This window comes from Lepus europaeus, chromosome 5 (assembly GCF_033115175.1).
Source record: "Lepus europaeus isolate LE1 chromosome 5, mLepTim1.pri, whole genome shotgun sequence".
Taxonomy (NCBI): Eukaryota; Metazoa; Chordata; class Mammalia; order Lagomorpha; family Leporidae; genus Lepus; species Lepus europaeus.
The window spans coordinates 100,748,871-100,761,245 of NC_084831.1; positions in this window are offsets into that span (position 1 = coordinate 100,748,871).

Sequence of the window (12,375 nt, forward strand, 5' to 3'; positions counted from 1 at the left end):
CTCCAGACTCCTGGCTGTGGATTGGCCCAGTTCTGGCCATTTGGGGAATGGGCCAGTGGGTGGAAGACCCTTCTTTCTCTCTCTTTCTCTCTCTGCTTCTGTAGTTCCGGCTTTCAAATTAATAAATGAATCTTTAAAAAATCCTTTCATGCTGAAAATCAAGCAAATTGGGTATAGATGGAACATTCCTTAACACGATCAATTCAATTTGTAACAAACCCATGGCCATCACCCTATAGAATGGGAAAAAGTTGGAAGCATTTCCATCAAGATCAGGAACCAATGCACACATTCAGCACAGATATCCAATTTAGTCCTGGAAATTTTAGCCAGTGCCAGTTGGCAAGAAAAAGAAATCAAAGGGGTACAAATTGAAAAGGAGGAAGTCAAATTATCTCAATTTGCAGGTGACATGATTCTATATTTAGGGGAATGAAAAGACTCCATTAAGAGACTATTGGTGGGGCCAGCACCGTGGTGCAGTAGGTTAATCCTCTGTCTAAAGCGCTGGCATCCCGTATGGGCACCAATTCTAGTCCCTATATCTAGCTCTCCGATATGGCCTGGAAAATCAGTGGAAGATAGCCCAAGTGCTTGGGCCCCCACACCCACGTGGGAGACTAGGAAGAAGCTCCTGGCTCCTGGCTTCAGATCAGCACAGCTCTGGCCACTGTGGCCATTTGGGGAGTGAATCAACGGAAGGAAGACCTTTCTCTCTGTTTTTCCCTCTCACTGTCTGTAACTCTACCTCTTAAACAAGTAAGTAAAATCTTTTTTAAGAAAAAGAGAGACTATTGGAACTCATAAAAGAATTTGTTAAAGTGGCAAGACATAAAATCAGCACACAAGATTCAACAGCCTTTTACATACACAGTCAATACCATAGCTAATAAAAAAAATTCAATGATAAACCCCACTCACAAGATGTACAGAAAAAATCAAATACCTTAGTATATATTTAACCAAGGAAGCGAAAGATGTCTGTGATGGAAATTACAAAACATTAAAAAAATAGAAGACACAAAAAATGGAAAACTCTTCTATGTTCATGGATTGGAAGAATTAATATTATGAAAATGTCTATACGACTCAAATCCATTTATAGATTCAATGCAATCCCATTAAAATACCAATTAAATTATTCTCAGATCTAGAAAAAAATGTTGTTAAAATTCATATGGAAACACAGGAGACCTCAAATATGTAAAGCAATCTTAAACAACAAAAGCAAAGCCAGAGGCATCACAATACCAGATTTCGAGACATACTTCAGGGCAATTATAATCAAAAGAACCTTGTATTGACACTAAAATAGAAGTATGAACTAATGGAACAGAATAGAAACTTTGAGAAACAATCAATGCATCTATAACCAACTAATCCTTAACATGGAGATAAAATCAATCCCTGGAGAAAGAACAGTCTTTTCAACAAATGATGCTGAGGAAATTGGATCTCTGTGTAGAAGTATGACGCTTGTCTTACACCTTATACATAATCAACACAAAATGGATCAAAACCTAAACCTATCACCTGATACCATCAAATTACTAGAAGAGAACACTGAGGAAACTCTGCAAGACATTGGCACAGGCAATGACTTCTAAGAAAAAACCCCAGAAGCACAGGCAATCAAAACCAAAATAGACAAATGAGATTACATAAGCTGAAAAGCTTCTGCACCACAAATGAAGCACTCCAAAAAGTGAAGAGGGAAATGACAAAGTGGGAGAAAATGCAAACTATGAAACTGATAGAGGATTAATATCCAGAATCTACAAAGAGATCAAGAAACTCAACAACAACAAAAGCAACAATAGAGTTAAGAAATGGGCAAAGGACTTGAACAAGCATTTTTCAAAAGAGAAAATCCAAATGGCCAACAGACACATGAAAAAAATACTCAGGATCACTAGCCATCAGGGAAATGCAAATCAAAACCACAATGAGGTTTCACCTCATCCCTGTCAGAATGGGTCTCATACAGAAATCTAAATGCCTGTGAGGATGTGGGAAATGGGTATCCTAATCCACGGTTGTTGGGGATGTACACTGGTGCAGCCATTGTATATAACAGTATGGAGATAATTCAGAAAGCTGAAAATAGACTGAAGGAAATTGAAATTAGCATATGGAAGTATTGTCTGTACCCTCTTGTTCATTTCAGCACAATTCACAATAGCTAAGATATGGAATCAATCCAGATGCCCTTCAACCGATGACTGGAAAAGAAATTATGGTATATATCCACTATGGCTTACTCCTCAGTGATAAAATAGGTGAAATCCTGTCTTTTGCAATAAAATGGATATAATTTGAAAGCATTTTACTGAGCAAAATAAGCTACTACCACAAAGGCAAATTCCATACATTTTCTCTGATCTGTGTTAACTGATAGAGTACCAAAAATGTAATATATAGGAGTGAAATTGACATTTTGAGTTCTATGATTGTTTACAACCATTGTCTCTACTGTTGAGGAACAGTATTTTTTTTCCTTCTTACTATGTGTTGAACTCTAGCTGTAAGGTTAATCCTATGACTATGAAGTCAACTGAAGGTATATCATTATAAAAATTGACAGGAAATAGGAGAGGAAAGAGGAAGAACTGTGGGAGTGTGGGTGGGAGGGAGGCTATGGTGGGAAGTATCACCATGTTCCTAAATCTGTATATGTGAAATACATGAAATCTGTATACTTCCATAAAAGTTTAAAAGCAAGCAAACAAACAAAAAGAGGGATAAAAGATATAGTATTAATCCAAGCAGAACAACTCAGTAGGTGACATTAAGCATCTACTCTGCCAAATAATACAACAGAAATTACTGTTTGCTTACTGGAAATGAAATCAGAGTAACTGAAAATAACTGATGGTGAATTTTGAAATAGTGGTTACTTCCTGTTCATGTCAAGGTCATGAGAAGAATGTAGATATACCCATGCCTAGTAACCTTACAGGACACAACTTCAATCTTAGTATTTAGGAACAGACATCTCTAAGAAAGAAGTGCTTAATTACTGCTCCATATTATACCTATTTTACTTTTAGGAGACTTTCAAATTAGTATTTATAGCTCACATGCAAGAACTACTTGAACAAATGCCTGCATTTTAATTATACAAGTTCAGAGTTCTATGTTGTATTTTTTTAATCTTCACAGATATATGATGCTGGTGGGTTTCAAAGGTACAAACTAATCCTCACAGTTGGGGTTCGATGTATGATCCAAAGATCATGAAATTAATGAGGTCAACTTTAAAGGGACCAAATTTTCTTGAACTGGTTTCATTTTAGCAAAAGGAACTCATTTTCATGTAGTCTTAAAACATTTTTATTAAAGCTATTTAATTATCTGACACTGGTCCAAAAGCCAAAGAAAATTCTCTTTCTCTCTCTCTCTCTCTCTTTGTTTACTTAGCTTATATCTATTACCATTTGCTTACATGTATATTCTCTTATTTTGCACAGTTAATTTGTTGATTTCCATCTAATTTTGGTCCACATTTGAATAAGGAAAACAGCCTTCTACAAATAATGTGTAGTCAACTGAGAAGAGTGAGTTATAATATATGGAATTGCAGAGCCTGCACTGAATCAGTTTTCCACTTTTCCTGAGTCCAGGACTCCCCTTAGTGTTCAAATAGTCATTCTGACTCACAGAAAATCCTTTTATGTGAAATGTTCCCTGTGCTGCTGTCTCCTTTCCCTGCTTCACCTCTGGCACTCACCCTTGCATAGGAAGGGAGACTGTGGTCCATTGTAACAGTATCAGTTTGGTTCCTACTTCAGTGCCACCTCCCTGCTATTCTATGTGATTAAACTCATATTCTGCAGGAATGTCTTGCACTTTTCTGCAGTCAGTACATCCTCTGGATCTCGCCATCTGTAATCAAAGAATAATGGCTTATGCCTTTCTGGGCTGTAATATTTATTTTTGAAAAATCTGTATCTATCAATGTTGAAGGAAGCATGCTAGCTATCAGCATCCTACCTCATTTTATTCTAGATTTCATGGTATTTGGTGTGTGTGCAAATAGTTTGTAGTTTGAGAGTATATCTATTTCTTTGTTGTATTTTAACTGGAAGATTTTTGTTAAGTTTCTTATCACAATTTTTGATGCATTCAAGAAAGGAGAAGGATAGAATAGCATCAGTCCTGCCATCTTAAACCTGAAGTTCATGTGCATTAAACTGCTAGGAAAATATAGCACCTTGATAATTATGCAAAGAGATGTTGTATTTGGCTCCACAAAGAGCCAAAGAGCATATGCTCTAAAAAACAACGCAAAAAAAAACAAAAAAAAACTTCATTGTTGAAGTTGAGGTCCTCGGGATACATGTAGAGAAACAAAGGGAAAAATTGGCCTGGAGTTCTCCTGGCTTCATTAAAAAGTAAGAGAATTTCCAATGGATTATTTCTAAACTGATACCTGTGAACATTTAAAGTCATGAACCCTTTCATCTATTTGATTTTAAGTGCTTGTCCTAACACTTTCTATTTCTTCTTATAAGGAGAAAAAAAAAGTTCTGCCTGAAAGATTTTATCCCTTACAACCCATTTTCTCCCTCAGTCTGACCCGCAGTGAAGTCAAAGTGACAAATTTGTGACATCATAATAATTTTTTTTCCCCAGGAACAAACTGTGAAGCCATTAACACAGGATGGTGACTTCACTGCAGGATCAAACAGAGCAGCTGGCGAGAGAGGAGAGAGGGAACGTTCTTATTCAAACACACATACATCTTCAATAATAACCGGGGAAATTCAGAAAATTACTGTCAAAGTAAATTGCATTTTGTACAAATGCCATCTCCTTTCAAGTCTGCCCCAGCATGATCATCCTTCTTTATTTAGTGGTGTTGCCCTTTTCTCCTTAGAGACCTTTAGCAAAGTCTCATTTTATATTTCATGTATCATTAAAATGACTTAAATGACTAGGAACCAGGGATACCTGACATTTATTTTTAATTATTTACATAAATAAGAGTTGTTCTTATTGTGTGCCTACTGCAGCTCTGAAAATACGTCTTACCAAGTGGATTTAGAGCTCATGCTAGTATAAAACACTGAATCGGATTCAGTGATTAGTTCACCAGGCCAAGAAGCATACGGTTTGATCCACAAGAAATTTTTTGATGTGGTAACAATGCTCCAGTAATTATTGTTCATGTCGCTTTTCAGTTCTGTGCTATATATGATGTGGATAAATGGTAATATACATTCCCTTCTTGAGAGGCAAGGTTAATATATAGGACAAATCAAATAATAATGCAAGGAAATATGAATAACACCAAATGAACAACATAGACCACACATGTGAAGTTTGAAGGAGAATGGCATGGCTGTAGAAGCTAATGGAACTGGGAGTGTAGGCTCTGGAGCTGGAAAGCTCAAGTCTAAAATCTCAACTCTGCAATTTAACTGCTACATGATTCCACTTCTCAAAGCTCTGTTGTCCTCAATTATAAAATAGGGGAAACTTATACCTATGTCATAGGGAAGTTTTGAAATATAAGTGGATAATGTATGGAGAGCACACAGAAAAACCATGGGAAAATGTAGGTTTCAATAAATGCAAAAACAAAAACATGAGCTGCAGTATTCAACTGGTATTAAATAAAGAAGTCACACTTTAGAATTTTAAATAAAAACTATATTTAGTAGGTGAGGTCTAAGGAAAGAATTATTTTGAGAATTTTCTGAAGCAAGTGATTGAAGGAATATACACAATATGTTTGGAGAATGAGTAGCAGATTCACTTACTGCCTTTATTTCATGATTTATTAAACAGCTCTTATTGAAAACTTTACAATTTGTCAGACAGTTCTAAAAGTGGAAGATACACAGTCATAACAAATTAGATGAAGTCTCTGTTTTTCTGGAACTTAGGCTGAGCAAAAATATATATATATATATATGATTCTGAACAAGGATACAATGTGATACAATTTTTGTTGGAAATATTAATTAGACATAATCAGAAGGAATGAAAGGATATAGGGGCTATAGTTTTCCTGCAGAATGTTATTGCAATGACCCAAGGATGATGATGGAAGGAAATTCAGTATTTGACTATATGTAGTGAGTCTAAGAAGAAAGGTGTCAATTTGAGAAAGATTGGAAAGGGGAAAAAAAAAAAAAAGCTACCCATTGATTGAATGTTAAAATGCTGAGGTTCAAAGGAGATTCTATTCTGATTTTGGATTCCTTAGAACTTCCAGGGAAAAGTTCAGCAGATAAATTTCATAGAGGATTTGTGATTATCTTCCTTTCCTTTTTTTTTCTTTCCTTCCTTCCTTCATTTCTTCCTTTCTCTACCTCATTCTCTCTTTTTTGGAAACTGTTTCATTAGCAATACTGTTTAAAGATATGAATAGATAAAATTTTTGAAGGAGATGCTGAGAAATAAAGGAAAATGTAGAGAAAATTAACACATCTTGTATTTTCTAGAGAAGAATAGAAATAAAGCAGAATAGGAAATGGATATGAGATATAGGATTGCCAAAGATTCCAAGGGAGAAAATTTGCCATAGAGAAAGTGGTCAAATGTGTTAAATATACCAAAACATCAGGAGAAATCAGGGCCTATAAAAGACCATTGAACTTGACAAACAAAGAGGTTGGCTGAAGGTTTTGCACTGATAAATCTCATTATGGTGCTGAAAGAAATCAACATATTGCAGGAAATGGAGGCAACAGATAGACCCCACTCTCTCAGTAACTTTGGCATTAAAAAATAAAAAGATGAAGAGTTTTGAGTGACAAGCAGGAGAGTTAGTCATTCCCCTTTCCCATTCCAGAAGTTCACTATAATCCCAACCAACCGTTTCAGAAGTGCCTACTTTTGATGACCAGGAACATTAAGTGAACAAGTGTAAATGGTTTGATGGTGATACATCAACTTTGCAGAAGAAAAATGCATTTTAATGGTGTCAGTTGCATTATCTTTGTAGTTATAGCAGGTGATTAATTTTGCTTAATATCACACAAAATTCTGAAGCCCTTAGGGACATGAACTGCATTTAAGAAATAAAGAAAGAAAACCTATGCCTGCTATGTGTGAAGTGCTCCCATCTGTACAGAATTCTAACAGGATTTCTTCCCCCATCATATATAGATTTATGCTAGAGCTCCTTTATTACCAGACATCTTTTCTTATTGAAGATGACAGAAACCTATAACTGTCAATCACTAATGAGGGTAGTTTTCTTGCATTACAAGCCACTCTACAATGTGTTTTCTTGTAATCCCAAGGGTAACAAAAAGAAAATAAGTTACATATCTGCAGCTAGCTGCAGTGAAGCTGTCAAATATGTAAGCTGATTTGTCTCTATCTCACGTCTGAATTAACACAAACAGTTCTGGGACATTTATATCTGCCAAGGTGAAGCTGAAACCAATCTCTACCCTTATTATCCATTCCAACCCATAGAATCACAAAGCACATGCTGTGTGGCTTCTTCAGATTTGTTTTTCTTGATTAGATACTACATGTAGCATCACATCTTCTTCAAAACCCTTCAGCTCTAATGAGAGAGAGTTAGAGATCCTAAAAAATGATCCACCCATCGAGTCACTGAATACTCATCATTCCAGAAATCTTTCAAGGTATCAGAATTTATGCATATTCTGAGTCTTACAGAGAGCAATAGAGTGATCTTTGCTAATTCTTTGTGAAATTTTGCATTGTAACAACGAAAAATCTTAGAGGCTAATCAATACCTCACTTCGTTTACTCTCCTGTTACAGAAGGATCCTTTTCTTCCTGTAAAGAATTTCCCCAAACGTTTGCCTCTTAGTACAGACTTACTTTGGCTATAAAGTAAATAAAATAAAAGAAATTCACTGCCTAAACTAGTTGGCGATCTTTAAAGAATAGTGGTCACTTGGAGCCGGAGCTGTGGCATAGCAGATAAAGCTTCCACCTGCAGTGCCGGCGTCCCTTAGTGGCACTGATTTGAGGCCTGGCCACTCCACTTGTGATCCAGCTCTCTGCTATGGCCTGGGGAAGCAGTAGAAAATGGCCCAAGTCCTTGGGCTCCTGCACTCCCATGGGAAACCCGGAAGAAGTTCCCGGCTCCTGGCTTTGGATTGGCGCAGCCCTGGTCTTTGTGGCCAGTTGGGGAGTGAACCCGCAGATGGAAGACCTCTCTCTCAAGTGTCCCTGTCACTATTATTTTATATTAAAGAAATGTTGAAAGTGTGTACATGACATTTCTCCTACAGTTCAAATCCAATCATGAAAAAGTAACACGCTGTAAAAACATATAAATGGAAAAATTCATTCTTATGAAACTAACTGGCTTCAATCCAATTCTGGCTAAGTGTTTCTGTGATATCAGTGGCGGTTCAAATTGCACACAAAATAGACAAATCAAGCTGACAAATCTCACAGTGTTTATAAGCTGAAGTATACTAATATGTACAAGGTGCCACAAAGAAAATTTGCTAAAGTCTTCCTCATGAAGACTATATTAACATCTGTGCATTCTCTTTAATATAAAGCAAATCTGGGGGCCTGCACTGTGGTGCAGTGGGTTAAAGCCCTGGCCTAAAGTGCTGGCATCCCATATGGGCGCTGGTTGTAGTCCCAGCTGCTCCTCTTCTGATCCAGCTCTCTGCTATTGCCTGGGAAAGCAGTAGAAGATGACCCAAGTGCTTGGGCCCCTCCACCCATGTGGGAAATCCAGAAGAAGCTGCTGGCTCCTGGCTTTGGATCTGCACAGCTCCGGCCATTATGGCCATCTGGGGAGTGAACCATCAGATGGAAGACCGCTCTCTCTGTCTCTACCTCTTTCTGTAACTCTGTCTTTCAAATATATAAAAATAAATCTTTTTTTAAACTTTTATTTAGTAAATATAAATTTCCAAAGTTCAGTTTATGGATTACATTGGCTAAAATACTAAAATACTAAAAATATATATAAAGCACATCTAAGACATGGTGATAACTTCAGGATGCTTACCGTTTTAAAGGCAAAACTTACACACATGAAACAACTAGATAATGGTAAAGCAACAATAGCAATTACTTGATGTTTACATTGCCTGTTTTTGTTAAGGGGATTGAAACATCTTAGTGTGGACAATGTAGTAAGAAGAAATGATTTTTGAACCCCAAATAACTATGCAATGGGCATGTATGAATGAAGAGGAGGAGAAAGAGATATATATAAGAACAGTGGTAGCATAAGAAAAAAATAAAGTAATAAGGTGTGAAATTCAGCATGCCAAACAGTTTCCATATTTTAATGACATACAGGTTTCACACTAAAAACATTGATTCAGATACAGTCAGAGACAGATTCTTAAAAAAATCATACACACACATGCAAAAACAATTGTCAAGAAGAAACTGAATAGTGAGGCAATGTGCTCATTAAGAATGCAGAAAACAGTAGGTTAGAGGTGATTTGATAAAAGTGCTTCATTTTTTAAGAGAAAATATCACTTCAGAAGGCTTTTCTATGGTTTCCTTCAACTGACATAACTGTTCCTCAATTCTGAGTATACATCAAAGTCACATGCAGAGAGTTAAATACTGTTGATGCTTCATGTAGGTATTGCTAAATTTTCAATATTCCCAAAGTTGTCAAGGTATGTTGCAAAATTGATAACACCATCTATTGATGAGCAGATACAGCAGGCAGCACTAAAGAGCCATTGGTATTTTGGGGGAAATGAAGTCAAAATGTTATAAGAATTTACATGAAGTTGCACAGTTGTATCATTGCAGATTCTGACATGCTGTCTCCATCTGTGTCCTTGGAAGTGGTACATTGCTTTCCAACATTAGAAACATCCAAACAGCAAGATAACTTGAGCAAATGGTCTTTGAGGTTCATGAATCTACTCCATGTGGACTGTGTTGAGCAAGGAGTGTCTGGAAGCAGTATTAAGGAGGAATATATTATAGTTTCCTTGGTACAAGGGGATGCTAGGGATTTATATAGACATTGCTCACAAATGAGGACATGGATTGATCAGATAGCAATGTGAATCCATGGGAATGTTTCTGAAATTTGTGCGCCAAAAGAAATCTTAGAAAACTAAAATATTGTTATTGCAATCTATTTAAAATCTTTGGATTCATAATTCTTCTAATTAGTGGTCAGCTTCAACTTACCAGTGATGACTGTGCAAATCAAACCTGAAAGAACTACTGTAGGTCAATGAAATAGTAATTAAATTTGAAACATCTCTTCCCCATGATGAATTTGTAATATCCTCTGGTTGATTAGACACCTGCAAATGTCTGTTAGAAAAAAATTTTGTCTCATAAATCATTGAGAAAAGAATGAGACATATTTACATGCACAAATATTTCTTATATTTTCCACTTAACTGTGTGTATTAATTAATAACATGTGCTGCTCAAAAATATTTTAATTCTTTTTATGAAGTACAATAATTGACCTTGAGTAGGCTCTCTTTCATGAAGTTACAAGTGGCAACATACTTCTGAAGGTAAATGAATTTGATAGATAACGGGTTTTGTGTGTGGGTGTGTATATGTGTACTGAAATTTCTGAAAATAGAAATATTTATGCTATGATTTCATCAAAGAATTTTTTATTCTGGTTCAGGCTGAATTTGTTTTGTATGAAAATTCTACATTCGCTCAGAGATTTAAGCCATTTAGCTCAGAATTTAGTCCCTGATAAAAATTACAAAGAATGTATTATGAAAAAGAACTGTTGACCTCCTTGTCATTAACTTGAAATCATACATAGTTACTTTGAGAAAATTGCAATGGACTCAGGCACTATGATACGAAATGTAAGATTTGATATATGAAATTGCATTTACTAGTGTGCAGCTATTTTTATTATTATTTTGAATGTGTATAAACTTTCAGGGTAATGAGCTTCATTATTTCATCAAAAGCTTGCTACCTGCTGTGTAAAGTAGTGCCTCTATTTATGTGAAGTTTTTGAAATGTTATGAGTGCTCACAGAAAATCACTTGTTGTATAAGGACACAGAGATCCACTGAAATGCCTGAAGTAAAGCAAGTACAAAAATGATGTTCAGCAAAACACACAAGGAAGAAAGAAATAAAATAATGCAAATTTCTAGAATCTTCAAGACCTTCAAGAAATTCTCTCCAAAAAGTTGAGCTTTCCTAATAACTAAAATGTAATTCTATAGTCAAGAAATTTTTTTCTTTAATAGTCATAAATGTAATACTTGCAAGAAGTATGCAGATCAAAGGAGATGGCAGCTGCTCAGCCCTAATTATTTGTCTTTTATTTTGTGCAAATAGTATTCATCAATGCATAAGATACATACAACAAAATGCAGAAATCTTAAATATAGAGCTTGATTGTTGCTAACATATGTATACAACTAGCCCTCGGATCAAATTAAAGAATATTTCCATCTACCCAGAAATTTCCCTCTTAAGTCAATTCCTGGGGCCTCCAAGACAATCATTATTCTTATTTCTAGCATCACAAATTCCATTTTTTGGCCAGCGCCGAGACTCACACGGCTAATCCTCCGCCCGCGGCACTGGCACACTGGGTTCTAGTTCCGTTTGGGAGCCGGATTCTGTCCCGGTTGCTCCTCTTCCAGTCCAGCTCTCTGCTGTGGCCCGGGAAGGCAGTGGAGGATGGCACAAGTGTTTGGGCCCTGCACCCGCATGGGAGACCAGGAGGAAGCATCTGGCTCCTGGCTTCAGATCAGCGCAGCACACCAGTTGCAGTGCTTCGGCCATAGCGGCCATTTGGGGGGTGAACCAATGGAAGGAAGACCTTTCTCTGTCTCTCTCTCTCACTGTCTAACTCTGCCTGTCAAAAAAAAAAAATCAATTTTTCTTATTCTTAAACTTCATTCATAATAGAATCTTACATAATTTACTTTTTGTGCCTGACTTTTTTTTGTTTGCTCCAATATTGTTACCACCTAGCCGTGTTATATTGCTGATTTGCTTCTGCTTCTTTTTATTATTGAGTAGCATACCATTGCTTGCTCATACCATATTTTGTTAAATCATTCTTTTGTTGATGACATTTGCATTATTTCTTCTTTGAAGTTACTATGATTAAAGTTCCGATGAACCATTTATATGTAAATCATTTTGTGGATGCATATATTTTCTGTCCATATCTTAGATGAATAGCTACCAAACAGGTTTTTTTTTTTTCTCATATTAACAGTAACACTGTTTTTAATTTATCTGGTTTTTTTTTTTTTTTTTTTTTTTTTGACAGGCAGAGTGGACAGTGAGACAGTGAGAGAGAGAGACAGAGAGAAAGGTCTTCCTTTGCCGTTGGTTTACCCTCCAATGGCCGCCGCGGCCAGCGCACTGCGGCCGGTGCACCGCGCTGATCCGATGGCAGGAGCCAGGTGCTTCTCCTGGTCTCCCATGG